The sequence below is a fragment of the Adiantum capillus-veneris genome, chromosome 6 (assembly GCF_014529385.1).
Source record: "Adiantum capillus-veneris isolate H3 chromosome 6, ASM1452938v2, whole genome shotgun sequence".
Classification (NCBI taxonomy): Eukaryota; Viridiplantae; Streptophyta; class Polypodiopsida; order Polypodiales; family Pteridaceae; genus Adiantum; species Adiantum capillus-veneris.
The window spans coordinates 30,051,947-30,059,900 of record NC_140936.1 but is presented as its reverse complement, the minus strand read 5'-3'; the positions used below and the strand labels follow the sequence as shown (position 1 = coordinate 30,059,900).

General features: G+C 41.2%; 1 long non-coding RNA gene across 1 annotated transcript; it reads left to right on the top strand.

Annotated features, from left to right (window-relative positions):
* The first annotated feature begins 427 nt into the window (after window positions 1–427).
* On the top strand, window positions 428–3,922 carry LOC147455301 (uncharacterized). The gene is made up of 2 exons (XR_015188338.1): window positions 428–3,166; window positions 3,241–3,922. It is a non-coding gene; the product is annotated as an uncharacterized LOC147455301 (long non-coding RNA).
* The last annotated feature ends 4,032 nt before the right edge of the window (window positions 3,923–7,954 follow it).

Here is a 7,954-nt window from a genome sequence, read left to right as displayed (position 1 = left end):
TGGCTTGTACTTGCACTGAATGGAATTTCTATTGAGATGATTTCGGAATAAGCTATAGAGCTACTCACATGAGATTATGGTTGTGGACGTCTTGGTCTATAGTTGGATATGTCCTCCCCGTAGGTACAAGACTAGTACGACTAGCCACCTTCTGCGGCCTCTCTCTCTCTCTCTCTCTCCCTCTCCCTCTTTATTGTGTGCATAGGAGCTTCTCTTATTTTTGAAATTTAGCCTTTATCTCACGGATTTTGACACATGTAAAGGGCACTCGCTCTGCCGTTATTATCTATACTCTTAAAAAATGGGGAGGGATCCCCCCCCCCCCCCCCCCCCCCCCCCGGCACGTGGCAGCAACACGATGATCCGGCCCGTGTGCCCTGCAAAATTGGTGAGAGGACTCAGTGCACGAGAGAGAGAGAGAGAGAGAGAGAGAGAGAGAGAGAGTGGCGGCAGATTGAAAGCATTTCGCCACTCGTAAGAGGAGGCCTCCTTCACTTAGGATTGTCCGGCCTCTGGTCTTTATAGAAATATTCGTGGTTAGCGTAACCGGCCTATCTTCCCCATTCCAATTTCCTAACCACAGATCTGCCTCTGCTCGCCATCGATGCTAGACTAGATGAAAAGAGTGCAAGAAACGATTAATCCGTTAAAACGGCAGAAGAGACCCTCGGAGACGGCAAAGAAGCCAAACGAACATCGAGATAACACTTCATGAGAGAGAGAGAGAGAGAGAGAGAGAGAGAGAGTCCGTTTCTGTTCGGCGTTTGTGCAGTTTTCCACGGTGTGGATGTTTCTACTCATAATTTTCTTCAAAATTAGGCTTACCTGCATGCGATTCCTACGTGGGGATGGTAGATTCATCTTGCGCATGCCTTCACTTTGGCAGTTTTCAAGTTTCCTTTGGTTGTTTTGGTAGCAGGAATGGCGGACGTATGCTGGTCGCTTTCGAGGAAATTCCGACATATTTCAACATGCTTCCTTGTAGCATCTCTCTGGTTGATGTAAATTTCTGTTGTTCTACATGCGATCCTTCCCCTATGGGTGCGCTCACGGGGTGGATCCATAGTAATGGAAAAAAACTTTTTGTGTAGGGAGGGGGGCTCTACCCTCTCCTTGGTGTCTGGCTGCTGTTTATTTATGTGCCAGTGGTGGGTTCTTTTGCTGGTTTCTCGTTTGTTTCTGTTTTTACATGGTTGGACTTGCTGGTTGTGTGCAGGCATCTATTCATTTACAGCCCATATTTAGTGAAACATGGGATTTTTGTCAGAGGATAGTGTGACGTCTTCATCGAATAATGCAATATGAGAGAGAGAGAGAGAGAGAGAGAGAGAGAGAGAGAGAGAGAGAGAGAGAGAGTTGCTTGGAATTATGATCTTTGCTGTGAAGAGATTGAGATTGGGATTGGTTTTGCATTTGACTGGAATATGCACAGGGCGAAGCTGGTTCCTAGCAAGTATTTAATGAGTCCAAGGGTGTGATGAGTGCAAGGCCCCCTTTCTGAGTTGGGGGTGAGAATTGTAAAAAGTCTGGTTCCTAGCAAGTATTTAATGAGTCCAAGGGTGTGATGAGTGCAAGGCCCCCTTTCTGAGTTGGGGGTGAGAATTGTAAAAAGTCGAACACGAATGTGAGCTTGCAGGTGTGAAAAGTGGAGGATTTGGTTATTAAGCTTTATTTTGAGAGAGAGAGAGAGAGAGAGAGAGAGAGAGAGAGATGAGCAGAAGAAGAGAATTTTAATGACGTCGGTAGCTATCCCAAGAGACCTCAAAGATCTATCCGACTAGAATTGGAACTCAAGACTTGTTATTCAAGAGGGAAATGGCATAACCAATCTACTATTGCATGAGGGGTTCGGTAGTTTTTTGGGTGAGTTTGCTGCAGGTTTTAAGAGTGGAGGACACCCGGTAGAAGAGCTTTATCTGGAAAGAGCAGAATAGGTTTAATCTTTCAAGGGGTTGTATTTTATGCTCTTGCAGTGGACTCCACTCCATGTTTTCCTTGCAGTAGCAGGGCATAATTTAGGTGTACAAAGCGCTTCTCAAGTAGTTTAGGAGAGAGGCTATGCAGAGCCATGCAACATCTCCAATAGACTGCCGCCAATTTTGGCCTTCATAAGATAGCATTCAGTCAGTTTGGTCTTCTCATCTCACTGTGCAGTATGCGAGTCGAAGGACTGTTACGTTTCTCTTGCAGTAGCGTGTTTCAGATGTGCTAGCCTTATGTATCGGATAGTGGTACATTTAGCGACTGTAATGCTGAGGTAGTGGCTTTGGCTACGAGTGTTCTTGTAGTCGTGTAATCTTGCCTTCCATGGTGTATTTTGCAAATATTATTAGCCACAAATTCTACGGTGGTTGGCACTTGGATGCTGGTGAGAGCTTCTAACACGAAAGGCTCCGCATGTTACTCGCTATTGCATTTCTGCATGAACTTAAGATGAGAATTTGGACTAGACAATTCGAGTCTTCGGGTAGGGGAGTGTGCATTAACTTCTGGCAGGGTGCATGCCACAGGTATTAACTTCCCCAAGCTAAATAGGTACATGTAGATTCAGTTAAAATTCTTATTTCTCTTCTAATTTTCGAAATATTTTGTTCCACATTATGTCTCAATGAAGCTGTTAACCTTGATATCCTCATCTACATCATTCTGTCAATTTATATGGTACAAGGTATGAATGTTTTACCCTTAATAAGCTCCTCTTACGTCATTCTGTCAATTTTTATGTACAAGATATGAATTCATTACATTGATCTGCATCATTCTATTTATAAGGTACAAGATATGAACTCATTGCATTGATCCTAGTCTGTATTGTGTATCTAGCAGCGATAAGTACCAATATATAGTAGTGTAAGTTTACTAAGCAAAACCGTGTGCCCTTTTTACATACATCACAATCAAATTATTCATATGATTCATATTATTTGGAACTTAACCAAAGGCTCTGAATTGTGCACCTTCATGGTATAACAAGAACCTATGATATTCTGTCAAAACGTGTGTGGTACCTCGGGTCAAGCGGCACAACAGAATTGTAGTAATTGCCCGTTTTTTTGGGAGTGGTGCTTGCAGAGCATGCTGGGGCGGTGGTATTGCCACAGCTGCTGTTTTGTGTTTGTTTTGGATGCAGAGGACCTGAAGTGGCACTACATGGCTCCTATTACTGGTATGTGGATCTCCCTAAGCATGTCTCTCTTATTGCTGTATGCCTTCACCCTTGTATGGCGGGTGATTTTGCAGCAGTTGAAGAATTTCAGCTCTTCACATCAAGAGGCAAAGACACATAATTATCTCAAGGAAGGCACATCATTGGATATTGTCTATACATCAATATATTGAACTGCTCTTATTGTTTCACGTAAAGAATATGTAATCTTGAATCCAGAGGTACTTTATTGTCAGGAAGCTGTTTAGCTCCGCAATGACTACTACAATGTTCTGGAGCTTCCAAGACATTGTATTCTAGAATTTTATGACTTCTTGGGTGCATTGCACTATTTTGCAAGGCTGGTCCGGAATTTACTGAAGTGAAGTCTCTACATACTCGTTTACTATTCTTTGATACCAATCCCTCTGTTCATTCAGAGGATATTGTTAATCAAGTTACCCTTTTGTAATGGCCACCATATAAAGTCTGCTATTGATTGTCAACGGCGAACTCTTGTGTCATCGCAGCCACCATAAGAAGACCTCGGTAAAGCAAGCACCAGGTTTTTCTGATGCCTTGGAAATGAAGGATAAGTGAGCTTCTATGCCCTCTTTTTTTTTCATCATGACAATTTTGGGCAAGTTGTTTTCCTGTGCCTGCCCAAGATGCAGATTGTAGCAAAGCAATTTCCACTTTAGAGGTGGCTTGCAGAGTACGAGTGCTTAGTTTGTTGATGTTCAGTTATTTGGTGGTTTTCAATATAAATTTGCCAGACCTTATATATCACAAGAAGCCATGCAGTAAAATTGTGTACTGTGATTGGTATACTTATTTGCAATTGTTAAGTTTAGTTGCATGTAAAGGAAGGTATGCTAAGCTGAAGTGATTGATAGCTGGAGTGATGCTTGCGGTTGGACTGCCTTGTTGAAGTAGAATTCATCAGGGTTGAAAGCTGCATGCGCACCAGGATGACGAACAAGTAATCATCGGGCAAATGCAGATTTTGTGTTGGTGGTGCCAGTCCATGTGGGTTCTTGTCCTCGGTAGCTTAGTCGCAGAGCTGTTGATCTTAGTCAACAAGAACGTAGGTTCAATTCCTACCCGGGGAATGTGCTATGCTCTGGTCTTCTGTACTGAATAGCCCTTTGAAGGAGTCCTTGCTACTCTGGACTGAGTATCTCTCTCTGCTACCATAGAAACATTCAAATTGCTCCAGTCAAATTTGGATGGACAGCTACTGAACTGTCTTTGAGAGGGTCACATTATGTGTTAGCTCTTGTGGCTGTCGCATGATGACATGCCCGTGTCCTCCGGTGGTTCATTGCTTGATGAAATAGACTTTGCCATTCAGTAGTGGCAGTGTTCTTTGAAGGTGGAATCATTTGTTTGAAAGCATTTTGTGTTTCTAATCAGCTTTTGAGATGTGTTGAAAACAGGTCATCATTTGCTGGGAGACCATGGAAATCTTGGGTGAGAAGCTAATTTTATATAACTCGCAAACCTTTGTTGGTGAATGTGCACCCAAAGTGTGGACAATATAACAATATGAGGAGGGTTGAATGCACCCTAGAAAAATGTAAATTTGAGATGTAAAATGTAACCGGCTTGGCACTAAAAAGATGGTAAATCCTCAACGGTGCACACGAATAAATTAAACTTGAACAATTTATTAAACTTAAAAACTCAAAGTACTTGAGACACGAACGAAGTTGCCGAGTTTTGCTTCTCAATGCATTGATCCCAAAGTATGGCAATCTTTCAATATTTTGTTAATATTGATAAGAACAAAGTCTTAAGTGTCCATGGAAAGCGATTGTCACAAAAAGCTAGTGCTAATGCAAAAGCCTCGCCAAATTTGACTAGCACCCAAAGATCCATTAATTGTGATGTGAATTATAGGTCGCCACATCAACATCGTACGGCTTGTCTGTTATGTCACCTTTGTGATCTCCTTGCAAGTTGTGCCACATTATCTGTGGTCTCCTTGGTTTTTCCTTTTTGATGGCCTTAAGTGCCACATCATCACTTTTGTGAGATACATCCCTTTTGAAAGAAGAGTAATCATCCTCAATTACGCTTGCAAAACAAACAGTGGATAGAAACTAGCTCAATAGACACTGACTCTAAGCTTACATGCACTTGACACTTCAAAACATGCACTTGAGCACAAAGATCCAAGCCATTGAAAATTCACAATCACATTCACACCACTATCCCCATTGAGATCTTAGACATGAGTTTGGATCATTATGACGTATTTAGTCACCACACCTAGGCCATATTGATCATTTACAGATGTCTTGATGTACTAAATCTCGTCACACTTGGTTCACATCAACAAGATTAAATGATGCAATCATTTCATCATTAACACATGAACAAAAACAAAAACAACAATTGAAAAAGTGCATGTTTCATTTAGACATGTGATGCAAGTGACGTATTATAACTTCGAAGGCAAACCTTCATTGGTGTTTCGCCAGCTTGGTGCCCGCCATATCTACAATATATAATTTTAAAACATAAGCGTTATAAGAGGAGAGTGTAAACTATTAAAATCGTGTCATGACCTTAAACCATAAACAACTAACATAATTTATAGCAAACAACAATTTATTATGATTGCAAACCATACATGTACAATAGAGAGAGGAGAACACACAAAGAGGGATAGAGAGACGTGATCAGGCTAGGAGTGTGAGGGACGCTCATCACAAGAACTGGACCCTGTTATATGCGTTACAGAATACATGTAAACAATTGGAACGTACATGTGAGCAGCTTAACTTGTGTGATGTACGCTCAACACAAGTTTTGGATGTTGTTGTAATGTTGATTGATAGTTTAATCAATCTAATCCTTGATGAAGTGTGCGAAACGCACAACACAATCATCAACGGAGACTTTAACAATCTCAGATTGTGGTCAAACATCGTACATATTTGCATGCAAGACAACACCAAGTCATCTAGTGATGAGTGGCGTATCTACGAATCAGAAAGTACAAGAACAAGGTCCACTCTTAGGTAGACAAACGTAACCATCATATTTCTATGTAATAAGAATGATGATGTGACTTAATCTAATCCCTGATGAAGTGTGTGGAACTCACAACACAAACATCAACGGACAACTTAACAATCTTAGATGCAGGCCAAATATCGTGTGTATCTACATCCAAGACAACACCAAGTCATCTAGTGATGAACAATGACGTGCCTTTGGAGTTTGAAGCACAAGAGTAAACAATGCGTCACACAAAGATGAAGAGGGCATGAACTATGCATCTCTCCACTCTCTGTTTGACGAGCAGAACTCTTGAGTTTCTATGTGGTATAAACGATGATATGACCTGATCTAAAATTGAGAAACCTATAGGTCACTCTGAAGTGAGAGGTGTAGCAGCATGCCTACTGCACTCCACGAGTCCACCACTAAATTCTAACTCGGCTCTATGGTGAGAGATATTCTACTGCACCACACGAGTGAGAATCTAAGTCTATCCTAAAACACTTCCATGTAGTGATCCAAGTGGCTGCACAGCACGAGAAAAGCGACAAGATTCTACTCACTTATAGAGTGAGACAGATGGCTACAGACCGTGAAGTGGCCTATAACCTGCAAGCCAACTCTGTGGTGAGAGAAAAACTATTACACCACACGAGTCTGGCACAACACAGAAAAACAAGTTAGTACAAATAAACAAGTTTAAAATTATAACTCAGCAGGCAATTGATAGTTTCGATCAAAACCGGCGACTGCTTTTATATAAGTAGTTTTTTCAATCAAAAAATATTTTGATGGAAATATCTTTCAATAAAAAAAACTTTCAATCAAAAATAAAAAAATACGATTATTCGGTTATTATTCATCGAGATTTTGACGTTAATGGCGTTTTATATGCATATTTGTTTCGGTACGAGAGTATAAATGCAACCGAGGCTCTCACTTGTTATATGACTACTATGCGTTTTCTATGTGCATTGGCAACTCATTTTGGTTGGGATGTACATCAGTCAGACGTTGTTACTGCTTTCTTGAATGGTGACATATTTGAAGAAGTTTATGTTATGTAGCCTCATGGTTTTCTCAAGAAAGGACAAGAGGATAAAGTGTGCAGGTGTAAGAAAGCATTCTATGGGTTGAAGAAATTTCCTCGTGCTTGGTATGAGAAATCTGACACTCATTTGGTCAAACAAGACTTTCTTAATAGTCCAACAGAAAGCACATTGTATGTCAAGTGCGAAGGTGATGTACTTCTCATTGCGGTTCTCTATGTGGATGATTTGCTGATCACTAGACCGAACGAGAGACATATTGCTGAATTTAAGGCTGAATTGAATGCTACTTCCATGATGAAAGTTTTGGGGCTATCTGATCATTACTTGGGTATATGATTTTAGTAGTGTGAAACTTCATTTGGCAATATCTTGGCATCCAAGAGTCCGATTGATGATCTGAAAAGACTGACAAGTTTTATAATTCAAGCTCTACACATCTATCACTTCAAACTAGCTATGACATCCGTCTCACATTTGCAACCACCTCCAGCTTCAAACTGCCATATCTTGCACCCTACAGCTCTGTTTGATGAGTTGTCTGGACCAACTTCCTCAGCACTTCAAGCTCTTTAATCATAAGCCAAAGACGTGGCACCATGAACACCTTTACCTGCCATCCCATCAAGCCCTTTTCGAGGATACACATACAGATCCACTTCTACCTGTCCGCCTAGGATCTTCACACCTGCTCCAGCATTTCGCCATGCACGTGCTAGCCCATGCATACCTGCATGTGCCATATTCT